This window comes from Ambystoma mexicanum, chromosome 2q (genome assembly GCF_040938575.1).
Source record: "Ambystoma mexicanum isolate Mex_15411 chromosome 2q, UKY_AmexF1_1, whole genome shotgun sequence".
Taxonomy (NCBI): domain Eukaryota; kingdom Metazoa; phylum Chordata; class Amphibia; order Caudata; family Ambystomatidae; genus Ambystoma; species Ambystoma mexicanum.
Genome location: NC_090924.1, coordinates 247,730,260 through 247,747,596, shown reverse-complemented (window position 1 = coordinate 247,747,596; position 17,337 = coordinate 247,730,260).

Here is a 17,337-nt window from a genome sequence, read left to right as displayed (position 1 = left end):
TACAAAGTCTCTAATATCCTTTTTCCATGACGGCCACCAGAAATGTCTTTTAATCTTTTCCATGGTTTTGGTAATGCCAGGGTGACCCTCCATTAGAGAGTCGTGATAACAGGAGATTACTTGTTTTTGTATTTTCTCACAGGGTAAATGCAATCGTCCTCGGAAATATGGTAGGTCTTGATCCACTGAAAATTCTTTCCCCTTTAATTGCCAATCCTGTAAATCGCCCGGAGTTAGGAGTGATTTAACCATGGTCTTGATGTCTTCAAAAGATTGAGCGCTGACCAAACCCAAAATTCTTTGTTCTGGAATTATGGGTATTGGTTCTGGATTGGTCAAATGTTCATCTACCCCCATCCGGGAGAGGGCGTCTGCTTTTCCGTTCTTACTGCCTGGTCGATAAGTAATTATAAAGTCAAATTCGGCTAGAAACAGAGCCCAGCGAAGCTGTCTGGAAGATTGAGCTTTGGCTGTCTTTAGATATTGTAAATTGCGGTGGTCAGTCATTACGGTGACTGTGTGTCTGGCTCCTAGAAGATAATGCCGCCAGGCTTTAAATCCGATCTGATGGCCAAAAGTTCCTTGTCTGTAATTGAATAGTTGATCTCGGGAGGCGAAAACTTGCGGGACCAAAAGGCAACAGGATGTAGTTGGTGTGTGACCGGATCTCTTTGTGATAACACTGCCCACATAGCAAGACTAGAAGCATCCGTTTCCACGATGTAAGGAAGTTCTGGGCGAGGATGTTTTAAAACAGGTGCAGAAATGAATTTAGCTTTTAAGTCTTGAAAAGCTTGTTCTGCTTCAGAAGACCACTCAAAACGTTTGTTCTTTTTCAACAGAGCGGTGATGGGCTGGACTATCCGAGAAAATTCAGGAATGAATCTGCGGTAAAAGTTAGCGAATCCTAACATGCTTTGAACTCCTTTTACAGAGGTTGGTGATGGCCACTTGATAATTGCATCAACTTTCTTTGAATCCATATGGACTCCGTTAGGCGACAATATGAATCCCAGGAACTCGACTTCCGTTATGTTGAAAACGCATTTTTCAAGCTTAGCAAAAAGATTATGTTGACGCAATCTCTCGAGAACCTTTTTAACGTGTCTTTGATGTTCTTCTTCAGATGATGAATAGACGAGGATGTCGTCAATGTAGACAACAACACACACGTCTATGAGTTCTCTAAGGACATCGTTCATAAAATATTGGAAAGCAGCAGGAGCATTACACAGTCCAAAGGGCATCACTTGATATTCAAATAGCCCGTTCTTGGTGCGGAAGGCTGTTTTCCATTCATCGCCCTCTTTTATCCGCACCAAGTGGTAGGCTCCTCTGAGATCCAGCTTTGTGTATATACATGCATCTTTGACTTGGTCCAGGAGTTCAGGGATCAAAGGTAACGGGTATCTGTTTTTAACGGTGATCTGGTTCAGGGCGCGGTAATCTATGCAAGTCCTAAGGTCTCCTTCCTTTTTCGGAACGAAGAACAAAGCCGATGAAGCTGGAGATTTTGAAGGACGGATAAACCCGTTAGCTAGGTATTGGTCCAGGTACTGTCTGAGGTGAAGGTTCTCTGGCTCGGTGAGGGCATAAATCCTGCTGCAAGGAGGAGTTGTTCCAGGTATCAGATCTATTTGACAGTCGTAAGACCTATGAGGAGGCAGGGTGTTTGCTTGATCCTTCCGGAAGACGTCTTGGAATTCCTGGTATTCGGGAGGTAATTTGGGAACCTCCTCAGAAGAGATTGCCGCCAGTGAAACATCAGACCGAGGATAACAAGTGGTAAAACACTCTGGAAACTGAACTGTCTTTGCTCGCCAATCGATTTGAGGATTGTGCTTCTCTAACCAAGGGATTCCCAGAATGATCTGGAACTGAGGGGCCTTGATTACAGCGAACACGATTCTCTCCCGGTGTCCATCTTGACTCACTAGCGTCACTTCTTGGGTGGCATGCGTTACTGGTCCGGAGGCTATCTCCGTGCCATCCACAGTAGTGATGACGTCTTTTACTGCCTTAGGGACAAGGGATAGATTCATCCTTGATACCATTTCACGGTCCACATAGTTACCGATTGCTCCGCTGTCAATGTAAGCTTCAATTGCATGCAAACGATCCGGACGTTCAGGACTAATGAGGACCATGGGTATCACGAAATGCGAGGTCACGAGACAGATCTTAACGCTCAGCAAGAGGACCTCTACTCTTGTCGGGCGAGGTTGTTTCCCTGCTCTGACTTTGTGGTACAGGTATCTGAGGCTCCTACAGTCTTCTTAGCTGGTTTCACTGGACAGTCCCGAAGAAAGTGTCCTGAGTTTCCGCAATAGAGGCATAATTGCAGCTGCCTTCTTCTTTCCCGCTCTTTCTGGGTTAAAGGTCCTTTCATGCCCCCTATTTGCATGGGCTCCACAGTGTCAGCTCCCTTATTCGAGGTCTGTGGTTTAGAAAACACGCGAGTATCAAATCTGGAACGATCTGCCTTCCTGTTCTGTAGTCTATGGTCTAATTGGACAACTAAATCAATATAATAAAACATTCTTGTGGAGGATTCACAACTTGCGCTAACACATCCTTGAGCTCTCCACGCAGGCCTCTGTAGAAAAGCGTTATTCTCTTGTCCTCGGGCCATTGTGTTTCTACTATGAGTCTATTGAAGGAGGCTATATAAGTCAAGAGGTCTTGATTACCCTGTCGTAATGAGAGAAGTTCATTGTCCAAGGCCTGCCCTTGTGCATGTCTTGCGAACAGTTTCTCCATGCTGGACTGGAAGGCCTGAAAATCATATAAAACCGGATCATCCTGGGTGACTAACGGGATCGACCAATCTGCAGCGCTGCCACTGAGATAAGAAAGCACGAAAGCCACCTTGGTCTGGTCTGTTGGGAATGCAGCTGGTCGACATAAGAAGTGTAGGCGGCACTGGTTGATGAACACTGCGAATTTCTTTGAATCACCAGAAAAGCGTTCGGGCGGAGCCAAGGGCACATTACCGGGCAGATTGATTTGCACTGGATTTGAAGCTGATGCAGAAGGATAACTCCCTCCTGGAACGGGCAAAGGTGTCTGTCCTGCCTGCGTTTGTAACAACTGCCTAGCAAGGTCCTCTGTTCGCTCTTTGGACATTATCAGTTCTCTTCTTAGAGAGTTCGTTTCCTGACGAGCTGCATGTACTTCTGCTCTTAATTCCCCGAGCAACTGGGCTAGTCGATCAGTGTCTGAGGTTTCCATTGCGCCTGGGTAGGAGTTTTGTGGTGGGCTTCGCGTTCTGTAACGCTCACCTGATTCCCACGGAGGCGCGGGTCTTGGAAGGAAGCTGTCCGTGACTCGAAAAGTGATGTGCAGGACTCGATTGGCTTCTGGGGTCGAACCTCTTCGCACTGTGTGTCGGACTCGAAGAGTGAGGTTTCTGCAGGTGAAAGAATATGGGGGTTAATGGTCTGGGTAGTTGAATGTCCCTCTCTCCCTCTCTCTTCCCAGCTTTTTCGTAGAGCCCCCAGGTCAACGTGCTCACCTTATATAGGTGAATGCTGGGCTCTCCATCTGCGTCTGGTGCAGGGTGCCGTTGCCAGTTCCTTCACTGGTGAAACATAGGCCTCTTGAATTCAGAGGATGGTTACCGTCGTTGTCTGCACGAGCGGTGAGTTTCTGGACACCTTTTGTCTGTATAGTCTTTAAATGCGTGGCACGTTTACATGCAGCCTCTATATAATGCTTTTCCCTTATGTATTGCAGGGCTCTTGAGATGGAAAATGAAGTAAAGTGCCTGGAAGATTGTAAGTATGGCAAGCGCTCTAATTGTCTCTTTCCTTGCAGGTTAGTTCGTGTTGAAGAGACGCCGGAGTATTTGCAGGCGTTTTATTGCGACGAGCGGGATGGACGTAAGTAAATACCTGCTTAATGTCTTTTCTTTTGCCTTTCAGATGTTGGTTTGCAGCGCCGGAGTCCGCGGAATGCCAGTAAGTTGTTAACGCTGCTTTGTCTTTACAGGCGGCGATGCAGAACGAAGAAATCCGGAATCCACAGCGTGCCGGTAAGTATGGCAATCCTTTTGCCTTTGCAGGTGGAGATGCGGCGTGACGAAGGGGCCGCAGCCGATGGATCAGGTGAGTAAGAGCTGCGTGTAAAGTTCGCCTTGCTAACCTGTTGTTTCTGTTCTTTGCAGGTGCAGATGATGTCTGGATACTGAAATGGTAAGTAGATTCTTGCAGGTCCAGGATCAGAAGAAGAAAAGCCGGAGCAGACTCGGTGAGCGTTCTGCTGCAGATGCAGAATAACGCGAAGCACGCTTCATCCATCGGGTGTGGTTTAAATAGCCTTGGGGTGATGAGGCGTCTTCTTCCACGGCCCCGCCTAGGTAAGAAAAGAGTTCCAGTTTCCAGAAGAGTTCCAGTGCTGTATCCAGGGAGTGGAGCTGCCCCACCCAGGTAAGAAAGTAGTCCCTGTTCTTAGATAGCTTCTAAGTGCCTGGTAAGTAAGCAGCATGGTCTGCTGCAGGTAAGTCCACCCAAGCATCCTTACACCTATTATGAGCCCGGCGCTTCCAGTGCCGGGACCAATGGTTTTGATGAGCCTGGTGCCACCGGCGCCAGGACAAGGTCCAAAAGGTCCCAGTGGGGACCGGCTGGTGCCTAGGATTAGGGTTAGGAGCCTGCTTCCAAGGACGTTGGGCTGGTCCTGGCTCCTTGGAAGCAGTGATCATGACACAAGTGACCCATTGCCCCTGTCACTAGATGGTGTGGTTTTTGTGTTCTGGGGCCTGTGGCCATGACAGCACTCCCCCTCAAGGACCCTCTCAAGGGGGGTTCCCCCCTGGCCCTGGTTTAGTGGGGTTATTGCGGTGGAACTGCCCGATTAATCGTGAAGCGTGGACATGTTCACTGGGCTCCCAGTTCCGATCTTGGGGTCCATAACCTTTCCAGTCTATAAGGTAGTATAGCTTGGACCGGACCATCTTAGAGTCTAGGATCCTTTTAACTTCGTATTCTGGTTCTCCTTCAACTATTTCGGGATCTGGTGGAGTATTGATCTGTGTACCTGGTCTCAATGGTTTTAGGAGGGAGACATGAAACATCGGGTGGATCCGCATGAGGGCTGGTAATTCTAATTTCATGGCCGCAGGTTTGATCACGGCTTTGATGGAATAGGGTCCTAGGTACCTGGGACGGAAGATTTGTGGCCCCTTCAGAGAAATGTTTTGGGAAACTAACCAAACCTTTTGGTTGGTTTCATGTACGGTCGTTACCGCTGGCATCTTCAGTGCTTCAAGCGATTCAAAGACAGATGTTCGTGGATGTCGACCATATACTGTGTAAAATGGCGTTTGTCCTGAACTGGTGTGGATGGAATTGTTGTAGGCATATTCTGCCAACCAGAGTATGTCCTTCCAGGTATCTTCGTTTGTTGTAGCATGCACCTTAAGTACTGCTCTAGAGTTTGATTGGTCCGTTCGGTCTGGCCATCGGTTTGGGGATAATGATTTGTGGACAATCGAAGGTCGATTTTGGGGATTCTGCAACATCTCCTCCAGAGAGCTGAGACAAACTGAGTTCCGCGGTCTGATATCAATATTGATGGGAATCCGTGTAGTTGGACAATTTGTTCCAAAAAGACGGTGGACAGAGTAGAGGCCGTCGGGACCCCTTTTAGAGGAATGAAATGGGCCATCTTAGAGAACAGATCCACGATGACCAGTATGGTGTTGTATCGGTTGCATGGGGGAAGATCAGTAATAGAATCCATAGACAGCGTATGCCAAGGCACCGGGGGCACCATCAAAGGACGTAGAAGTTTGCTATAATTTGGTTTTGCAGGTCTTTAACTGGAACGTACACTCTCCCTTCAAAGTGCGGTAGATTGTTCACGATAGTGTATTGGTCTCCTCTTAACAGCCATTCCTGCTGTTCTGATTGGTTCATCAAGTGTTGAAGGTTAATTTTTAGGTCGTCCAAAGTGGCAGTTGCTGCAATCATGTTCAGGATTCGTTCTTCTGGGATGATTGACACGGGGTCTGGTGTGGTTGTCGCCTTTTCATCTTAGCTCATTCGTGATAGGGCGTCCGCTTTTCCATTGCATACTCTGGGTCTGTAGGTAATGACAAAATCATATTCCGCAAAAAAGAGAGCCCAGTGGAGTTGACGTGATGATTGTGCTTTTGCAGTTTTCAGATATTGTAGGTTACGATGGTCTGTAATGACGTTGACTGTGTGCCTGGCTCCAAGAAGCTAATGCCCCCATGCCTTGAATGATGCTTTTATTGCTAACAGTTCTTTATCTATCAATTGGGGAGCGGAGAACTTATGAAACCAGAAAGCCACAGGATGTAATTGTCCTGTTTCGGGATCTCGCTGAGACAAAACCACTACCATTGCTACGTTGGAAGCATCAGTTTCGACGACATATGGCAATTCGGGTCAGGGATGCTGTAAAATGGGTGCTGATGTGAATGCTTGTTTTAGGGTCTGGAAGGCTTCTTCTGCTTCTGTGATCCACTGAAATCGTTTGTTCTTTTGCAGAAGGGATGTGATGGGGTGAACAATCTGGGAGAATCCTGGGATGAACCAAAGATAAAAATTGGCGAAACCCGAGCACACTTTGTACACCTTTCACGGAAGTTGGTGAGGGCCATTGGAGGATGGTATCTACTTTGTGCGTGTCCATGTGTACCCCTCGCGGTGTGAGTATAAACCCGAGGAATTCAACCTCAGTCACGTGAAAGAAGCATTTCTCCAACTTGGCGTACAGCCGTTGTTGTCGAAGTCTTTCTAAAACAGCCCAGACATGTCTGACATGATCCTCCTTGGTGGTTGAGTAATTGAGGATGTCGTCGATATAGACGAGTGCGCACACGTCCAATAGTTCACGGAGCACGTCGTTCATAAAATATTGGAACGCTGCGGGGTCATAACATAGCCCAAAGAGCATAACCTGATATTCGTAAAGGCCATATTTTGTGGGAAAGGCTGTCTTCCACTCATCCCCCTTTTTGACTCTTACCAGATGGTAGGCCCCTCGTAAATCCAATTTGGTATAAATTTGCGAATTTTTTACTTGATCCAGAACTTCTGGAATGAGTGGCAACGGGCACCGTTTTTTATACTGTGATCTGATTGAGGGCTCTGTAGTCAATGCAAGTTCTCAGGTCCCCCTCCTTCTTAGGCACGAAAAATAAGGCAGAGGAAGCAGGGGATTTTGACAGGTGAATGAAGCCGTTGGCTAAATACTGATCAAAGTTTGTTTTTAAATGTTGGTTTTCTTGTTCCATTAGGATGTAAATCCGACTGTAAGGAATCTGGGCTCTGGGTACAAGATCAATTTGGCAGTCGTACGTTCTGTGCGGAAGTAAGGTATTCGCTGAAGTGGTGACACCTAATACGATTCCTTTCTTTGAACTTGGTTTAGTGTGATCTTTCACTAAGCATTCTTTGTTGAAACAGGTGTTAGCACAGTCGGGGGAATATGTCAGAACTCTTTTACGCCAGTCGATCTTGGGATTATTGGTTTCCAGCCAAGGCATCCCTAATATCATTTGGAACAGAGGAGCACCAATGAGATCGAAGGTGATGTCCTCTTGGTGACCTCCCTGACACAGAAGCGTAACTTTTTTGGTATAATGCATCACTGGGCCAGATGATAACTGAGATCCATCAACCGCTGTAACATTTTCCGATCTCTGCTTCTGTCGGAGAGGAAGACCTATCTGAATAGCCACATCTCGGTTAATGTAATTCCCTGCAGCTCCACTGTCAATATATGCTTCTAAAGCATGCATTTTCGATGGGTGTTTGTGGTCTACCAAGAGCACCGGAATGACTAGGTGGAGGTCTGTATTGGTTCCTTTTCACTGCTCGACAAGTGGACCCCTACACTTGCCGGACGTTGGAGTTTCCCCGAGTCCAGTTCTTCTTCTTCACTCTTGTCAGTTGCTCCGACTGTTGTCCTGGGCGGTTTCACCGGACATTCTCGTAGAAAGTGTCCTCCTTCGCCACAATACAAGCAGAGCTGTTGCTGTCTTCTTTTTACTCTTTCTGCCTTGGTGAGAAGGCTCTGCAAGCCCCCAATCTGCATTGGTTCCGACCGTTCATGCAGCTTGGCCTGATTCTCATGGGGTTGCACATAGACCGACTGCCCTTCAGCTCTGGCTCTATGCATTTTCCGATTCTGCAATCTATGATCAAGTTGAACTGTTAGGTCAATATATTCAGCACACCCCCGCACCCCTCCGGGGGATTTACTACTTGGGCTAGAACGTCCTTAAGCTCCCCTCGTAATCCACAGTGAAAGAGCGTAGTTCTTTTTCCCTCTGGCCAATTTGTTTTGACTATTAGACGGTTGAAGGAGGCGATGTAGGTTAACAAATCTTGGTTACCCTGCCGGAGTGACAATAATTTGTTGTCCAGAGCCTGACCTTGGGCATGCCGTGAAAATAGTTTCTCCATTTCCTGCTGAAAACCCCCAAAGTCCCGAAGCAAGGGGTCATCTTGAGTTACCAAGGGTGTAGACCAGTCCGCCGCACTTCCTCCCAAATATGAAAGTACAAATGCCACCCTAGATTGATCATTGGGGAAGGCCCCAGGTCTGCACAGGAAATGAAGGTGGCATTGATTCATGAATACAGTGTACTTATTTGGATCACCAGTGAAACGTTTGGACGGAGCTAAGGGAACCGCCCCTGGAAGAACCACCTGTATGGGCGTTGATGTTGACTGTGGTGGCGGAATAGGGTGGGCCAGCCTGGTAATGGAGCTTGGCCAGCCTGTGCTTGGAGCATCTGCCTTGCTAAATCGTCTGTGCGTTCTCGATTCACAATGAGGTCCCATCTTAAGGCAATGGTTTCCTGTCTTGAGGCATGAACTTCCGCCATAACTCTCCCAGTAACTGGGCCAACTGGTCCGTTTCTGAAGTTTCCATAACGCCCAGGCAGAGATTTCGTAGGGGGCGTTCGCATTCTGTTACGCTCACCTGGTCTCTGCTGAGGCATTGGGGCACAGTCGCAGCCCTCCCAGGGATGAAACTCCTCTTGTCTGTTCCTCCCTCTGTGGCTGTGTGGGGAACTGCGGTGATGAGCAGTGCGGTTCCTGCTGAATGATGATGATGAGCTCTCTGTCCTGCTGCTTCTGGCAGGGGTGCTTGTTGAAGGGAACCGAGTTCCTTCACTGGTCCCTTGTCATGGAAGTTCAGGCAAGCTGCGACTAGTCCACTTCTCTTGTCAGTAAGTTTTTCCCTTGTTTCCAGTTGCCCGCTTGTTTTCCGACTGTTGTAATTGTATTTGTAAAGTTCGTTCTCTGTGCTTTGTATTTATTTATTTATGTATTTATTTATTTATTTATAACGCGCTGAAAGCTCGCAAGCATCAGGGCATGACAGCGACACAAGGACAGAGAGTTCACAGGACAACACAGATAGAAAGGCGAAAGAAGAAAAGAGAGGGGCATTGCAAGAAGGCCAGCATGGCGGAGACGTTGATTATTTGAAGAGTATGGTCTTCAGCTGTTTACTGAAGGATTGGGTATTTCTTTCCAATCTGATACTGGGGGGTAATTTATTCCAATGGTAAGTTGCTATGCTAGAAAATGCTTGACCTAGGCCTGCAGATTTACCAGGAAAGCTAGATTTAAGTAATCCTTGTTTTGTGGATCTTAAGCTCCGGCTCGGCTCATACCAGCTAAATTCCTTCTTTAGGTAAGCAGGGGCCGTGCCGTAGAGACAGTGATGGACCAGAGTCAGTGATTTGAAAGTAATATGTTCCCTCACTGCCAGCCAGTGAAGGTCGGTTCTGTCCTTTGTGATGTGATCATGTTTAGACTTTCCTGCGATGAACCTAACTGCGTTGTTCTGAATGATCTGGCACTGTTTTATGCAGTTGCTACTAGCACCAAGCATCAAGGCATTGCCATAATCCAAGCGAAACAGAATGGTGGCCCTCGCGATCGTGGCACTATTTTTGATATTAAGTAAGGGTCTAATATGGCAGAGAAGCCTCTGATAATATTGACAGTTGTAATGTCTCTTTTCTCTGCTCTCTCCCCTTGCAGGTGGTGTAGCGGTGCCGGCGGTAGTTGCGGTAGAAGAAGCAGAGCCGGCGGTACGGAGGAGCGGGGCTGAGATGGTCCGACAGCTGGTAAGTAGCCTTTAATAGTGCCTTAGGGTGCATTTTGGGTTTAAAATGTGGCACGACCCTGGGTTGGGTGTTTTCGGGAGTTCTAACCTTGTCTTGTCTTCTTTTCTCGTAGGACAGAGTGCGCAGGTGCTGCGGCGTCAATTCGGGATCTGCCAAGAAGATGGAGCGTTGCCGTGAGATGCGAGCCAGCGTCCAGGTAAGGATGCTGTTGTTGCAGGATCCCGAGGTAAGTAGCTGCTCCAGGTGGCGGTGAGCGTCACGTTGCATGGAGGTGCAAAGTAATGCAAGGCGTTTGCTTGAGGGATCGGTGGGTTTATACAGTCTTGTTCCTGGCCACAGCCAGTAGCTCTGGTCTGCCTGCTGCCATGCCCTGCCACACCCGATGAGTCAGCACCTGAAGACCAGGCCTAGGAAGCCACGACCGATGAGTCAGCACATGGGGATGTTCACTGGAATAAAGGCTTCCAGCACCTGGAAAGGTCTTGTAAAATAAAAGCACTCCAGAACCAAAGCAAAATACAAGCACTCCTGCACTGAAATAAAGTGTGCACTGAAGAAAAATAAAAGCACTCCTGCACCGAAATAAAGTGTTCCTGCTCACATCTTTATATGAGGCTGTGCCAAAGGCGCCAGGACTGAGTCCAGCCAGGGTCCCTGTGTCTATGAGTCCCAAGGGACATAAGTGAGAAAAGTGACCCATTGCCCCCATCACTAGATGGTGTGGTGTTTGTGTTCTGGGGCCCGTGGCCATGACACTGTACTCGGAGAGCTTTGCAAACTGCCGCTCTACAATTATTAAACTGCGCTCCATCGTGCGCTGTGCTCTGTGCAATGACACTTGCGTATCTAGCTCTCGACCACATGTCATCAGCCCTCTCCCCAAGGACAGCTGCTGGAAGACCCTTAATGTCCCCTATGGCGAGTGTATTTCCTCCTGTCATTTTTTTCTAATTCATAAATCCACTTACCGGCACCTGAAGTTAAACTCAGGAGTTTACACCTTAAATGTAGTCTTATCCATCTGGGGCCACGGTATATACTGTGGTCTGGCCCCTCCTATTTCTAATAAAGGGAACTGTGAAATCCCCAAATCGCACTCATCTCCCATCGTCTGCCTATCCATAGCAGGGACAATGGTTCCGCACTGTCTTCTTCCTGGTAATGACCTTAGCCTGCTCACATAAGGTGGCGAGTCCCCCCTCACACTATGTGGTCGCCTTTTAGGTCGATCCGGCCGTGCCAGGGGATCTGGTGTCCTCGATTTAGATAGGTCCAGATCCAACCATTTTACTTCCCTCTTTGTCGGAGAACACCCCTTGCGATCACATGCACTAGCGCCCTCCTGCCCACGGAAGGTTTCTCTTTCTTCGTGTGACATATCTTGCCCCCAACTAGTGTGACTTCCCTCTTTCTCGTCTCTGTTTAACGTTAGTTTGTCCAAAGACAAAGCTCTATGCTCGAGGCTAGAAAGACCTTCTTCTTTGCCTCGTGACTGAGTTCCCTCAAATCAATTGTCTTTTCCTTTATTTTTGTATTCACATTTTGTCCTCATCTAAGCTTTCTCGATTCTGTCTCCAATAGCTCCTTTATCAAAATTATCTTTTAAGTCTACCCTAGAGGGTCCTGGCATTGGTTCGTGTGTTGGGAAGAGCTCATCTACGTCCTCCCATGCCACTACTGGGTTAGGTTCCATGAACTCTTTCTCTATGCGATCAATGTCGCATGCTCTCTGCCTTCTTTTGTGTCCCATTTCCTTGTCAAACTCTCTTTGTTTCTTTGCTTCCTCCCTAACCCTTTCCTTTTCCTGTCTTTTCACCTTGCTTCTCTCATTTGCTCTGCACATTTCTTCATCGCTGCATCTTTGCATTCTTGTATATCTCAATTTCTGTTCTTCCTCTTCACTTCTCTTTTCTAACTTATCTTGTTCTTCGATTGCCTTTTGCCTGTTGTCATACTTTCTTTGCTCTTCTGTTCTTTCCTGTTTTCTCAACTGTTCATCTTGATACAGTTGTTCCCGTATTTGACTACTCTTTCATTTGGCCTCATCTTCTTTCAATCGTTACTCTCGTTCTCTGCTCTTTCCATCAAGTTTGAGCAATATCTGACCTCCAATCCATTCGTTCTGTATGAGTGCTACCTCGTCAGCTTTGTCTTTCTCTCCTTTCCATCTCTTTATTTCTCTCTCTATATCTAGAGACATACCTGGTTGTTCAATTCTCTCCTTGGCCCGTGGGGATTTGGGGATCACATATCTTTCTGGAGTCTTTTAGGGACTCTCGTCGCTGTTGCATGAGATGACTTATGTGTCGGGTTGCTATACCGTGCTACTGCTTTAAGCTCTCTTAAAGGATATAATCGTTCATCTTTCGTACTATCACCATTTACTTCAGGTGCGTTACGGGAGCAGAAGGCTCTTCACCCCCTTCTTTACACTGGTTAAGCACCCAGTCCTCAGGAGGTGGGTCATCCCGTTCCTCCTGGTACATTTTCCAAAGCTCTAAGCTAGCTAACCTCTTTTCCAGCTTCTTTCCCGTGTACGCTGCATGCAAATAAGTCATCATGTGTTGCAAAACTGCTTAGGACAGTGATTCCCCTCTTGTGGCCATGGCATGAACATTTTATCTTCCATGCCCTTACCCCATTCTGCACTGTACTGTTTAAGCTTGGGTGCGTGTTTTGGCAGCTATCTGCACAAGTGCATAAGCGGAGTAACATCATCCATCATGACTAGTCACAATCGACTGTCAATACTTACCGTTATTTCACACTTATAACTGCTTTTCAGAAAAATAATACAATATGAGCGCGCACCAATCGTCGCAGCTCAAAACCTCTGTTTCACTTTACTACAATCTACCTATTCAAAAAACACCATCGGTCAACTAAATAAATAATCAATTTTCAGACTTTCACCACAATCTATTACTTTTCGTTTCTTCAATACCTCTTCATTTCTTTACCATATACAACACATACAATATGCAGATAAATTGACAGATTGGCCAGCCCACATATACCTCCGTCAACACTCCTCATGACTACTCTTGCCCCTAATAATGACTCCGATCGGAGTATGAATTGTTCTCTTTAATGATCCTTGATCGTTTGTAGCCTAGGTATGTCCACTTGGACTCTAGAACAACTCCTTCTAAACGTCCTTTACATAGGATTGCAGGGCTTATCATATAGATCGCTCCACATCTGTATACCTTAAACTATGACGCTTTTCATCGTTAAACTGAACATACCCCAACCAAACCACCATTTCTCTTTTACCGTTATCCCTTTATCGCTCTCCCCACGCAATGCCCATTAATCATTTGCCCTCTCTCTCAGTCTACTCACCATCCGTTTTTCAGCTTCTAACCCTCGAGATCACCTCCTCCTTAACTGGCCGCTTCAGACTTAGGTCCGCTCAGCTGCCTGTAGAAATCGGGAGGGGATTCATGAAACGAGAGACCCGTTCCAGCTGTCTTCAGTGACTTGCAAGTTCTTTTTACTAATGACCGCTATCTACAGGGAGCTTCATGTTTCTCCAGCTAAATGACGGAGGACACTTGATATTTCGAGACCCTTAAAAGCCTACTACATCAATGGGTCTTTAACCATCCTCTGCTACCACGTAAACCCCTGTACCCCACGCTAGGCCCTTTAAGACGAGGTAGCAATACTTTGAGATGGATGGAGATGCAGAATATACTCAGACATCAATAATCAGACTGACTCAGGAAGTTGGCAAAGTGCATCTGTTTTAATATCAATTATCTAAAACAAGGAGTATAATGAATATCAAGGAACATCGCTCGATCTTCTCACTCAGCGAGTTTCATAGAAAAAGCAGGTTATATAGCAAACACTCATCATCATTGATGTCAGTCTACATGACAAACTACAAAAACCTACTTGGGAAAGTGATAGGCTTAAAGGGAACATCTAGGTATATGTTCCGTACTTGTCTTTGAAAGTTATTGGGTCTCTAACATCAGGTGGGGCAACTAAGCCCTCTGTCACAACTCGCCTGCCGTGGAGACTATACCTAAGATGGAGACTGAAAAGGAGATAGAAGAAGGACTCCTTCCCTGGACTCGCTGTGCGCATTCTAGTCTTTTGACTTTATATTTCCGGAAGTTGCTAACGCACTCGCGTTGCAACTACCAGTACTTTGGAAAGTGTTTCCCAGCGCTCGCATGTAATTTTCCTTTTTTCCTCCTGGCCGCTTTCCGAACGGCTTCCCCTTTCCGTTTCTGCCGTTCTCGACGGCTGTTCCTCTGTATGCTGTCTACTGCTTACCTTCTTGGAAACTTCCTCTTTCCTTGCTCGCAGTTCTTGCGAGGTACCTGCCACTCTTCTGCAACCTAGCCCTTCCGGACTCCCTGCATCCTGCTGCTGCTCTCAGGAGTATTTATTTGGAGCTATTGTGTACTTTGCCTACTCCTTCAGTTTCTTAGTGCATTCTGGGATCAGTAGTCCCAGCAAGATATCACAACCTACCAGGGTTTTTTCGGCAAGGCTTTTTCCCTGGTCTGGGGTGGGCTCCCTGGGATCCCCACTGCCAGGCAAATTGCATCTCAGGCAAAGTGGCCTCTAGTGGAGCCCATACCCATCGCACCAAACCAGGGGTAAGGACGCACAAGAAGCCCAGCGACTTTTGGAGACAGAGAAGAAAGGAGATACCAACGGATGAATCCTGGGACTCTGATTCAGACGGTACCTCAGCCATAAAGACTTCAGGTGAGGAGGGGGTTGGTGGAGATAGCAAGGATCAGACTGAATCTGAGAGATTGCAACGCCCAGAGATAATGGCCTCTCTAGAACAATACCAAGAAATGGTAAATGCCATCCAGGCCCTGACGGCTGAAGTACAGTCCCTAAGAGCTGACAATACGGCATTACAGCAACAGGTTCAACAGTTGGGACAACAGGCGCCTCAACGGGATGATAACAGAGGAGAACTACCTCCTCTTCCCTTGGCGTGTGGGAAATATGATGGGGACCCAAAGAAATTAAAAGAATTCTTGGATGCCTGCCCAATCCAATTCACCTTTCGCCCTAGAACCTACGAGTTAGACAGAACCAAGGTTGGGTTCTTAATATCCAATCTGACAGGCAACGCTCTGGCATGGGCTAAGCCTTTTGTTACTACTTCAGATCCGGTTCTCATTGATTACGGCCTATTCACACAACGACTAAAAGAAAGGTTTGAGAGACCGGAGGTCTTGTATTCCGCCTTCGAAAATCTACTCGACATACGACAAGGGTCATCGGATGTCCAAACGTACCTTGTGAGATTTCAAAGGATAGCTGCAGAAGCAGGATGGCCCGAAACTGCCCAACAGACTATATTCCGAAGAGGACTCCACAAAGACATTAAGGACGAACTGGCGAGAGTTGCCAGACCTAATTCTTTCTAAGACCTGGTCTCCTTAGTCTTACAAGTAGAGTTCCGTATGGCAGAAAGGAAGGCAGAAAGAAGAAGACCACGCAATTTTGTATCAGGACCAAACCCCTCTTCGATACCTGAAAAGAGATCCACGGAAGAACCTATGCAAATTGGAGCCACATGAGGACCTCTATCTACTGGCGAACGCAAGAGAAGAAGGGACCTTGGCTTGTATATGTATTGTGGGTCAAACAGCCATCTATTAAGAGATTGCCCTGAAGTACCCCCCAGAAGACAGGGAAACGAAGGACCCCAACCTTAAACAGGGAAAGGGAAGGGGTGAACACCATAAATCCCTGTCACTTAGCACAGCCTTCAGCTTTGGACTGTTGCAGTCTTATGGTAATCAAGATACTAATAGAATGGGAACCGACAGGGTCCGTGGAGTGCATAACCATGTTAGACTGTGGAGCGGCGGGCAACTTTGTGGACGACAAGTGGGCCAAGGAACATCTCTTACCCAGACGACCAAAGATCAGATCTATACCGGTGGAAGGAGTCGATGGTACCTGTAACGCTCACCTGATTCCCGCAGAGGCGCCGGTCTTGACTGGGTGAATGCCGTGTCTTCAAAGGTGATGTGTAACACACGGTTGGTTCCTCGGGCTGGACCTCTGTGCACTGTGTGTCTGACTCGGAGAGTAAGATGTCTGCAGATAGAAAATATGGGATTAATGAACTGGGGTTATTGGGTGCCTCTCTCCTCTTCCCTTTCTCTTCTCCTGTAGGACCCCAAAGGTTAACGATCTCACCTTAGGTAGGTGAACGCCGAGCTCTCCATCTGCCTCGGGGGCAGGGTGCCGTAACCAGTTTCTTCACTGGATAAGGGTGCAGGCCTCTTGACCTCAGAGGACTGCTGTCCGTCGTTTACTGCACGAACGGTAAGTTCTGGGCACTTCAAATGTCTTAAAAGTCTTTAAGTGCGTAAGGCTTAGCTGCTGTGGAGCGGTGCCGAGGAGCACGTGAGTATGGCTTTTGACTTATGTAAAGTTCTTTTGTAATGATACCTCTTGTTTTGCAGGGTTCCGGCGATGGCGGATGGCGGGCTGAAGAGAGTTGAGGATCGAACCCGCGTGAGAAATAGAAGCGCTTGGAAGCACGTAAGTGAGCGCTTGTTGCCTGCTTCACGATGCGCACTAACTGTCTCTTTTACCTTGCAGGTACAAGTTCGGAGCTTTAGAGAAGCTGAAGGGTGCTGGGATACCCGCTGATTTCGGCGTGGAAAGGAGTGATGGCACGTGAGTAGTAAAGTTGCCCAATGTCTCTAAACGCACCTTCTTTTGTCTTTCAGATGCGGAAATGCAGCGCGAAGACCTCCGGAGCGTGCGAAGAGTCGGTAAGCCTTTGTCTTTCAGATGCAGGTATGCAGCGCGAGGCGTTGGTGACAGCCGCTGGACCAGGTAAGAGATGCGCTGCCACTGAAGACCGTAGTGCTAACCTGTTCTTTCTTTGTCTTTAAAGGTGCTGCTGAAGACTGGATTCCAGGATGGTAAGCCTTTGTTCCCTTAGGCACAGGATCAGAAGACACGGTGAGCGTTCTGCTGCAGAGAATGCAGAATAACGCAAAGCAAGATTCATCCATCGGGTGTGGTTTAAATAGCCTCCTGTAGTGCTTAGGTGTCTCCTTCCACGGCCTCGCCTAGGTAAGAAAAGAGTTCCTGCTTTCCAGAAGAGTTCCAGTGTTCTGAACCTAGGGAGTGGCTCCTGCCCCACCCAACAGGAAAAGTAGTCCCAAACAGAAGAGGATCAGGGGCTCAACTGGCAGGTAAGTAAGCAG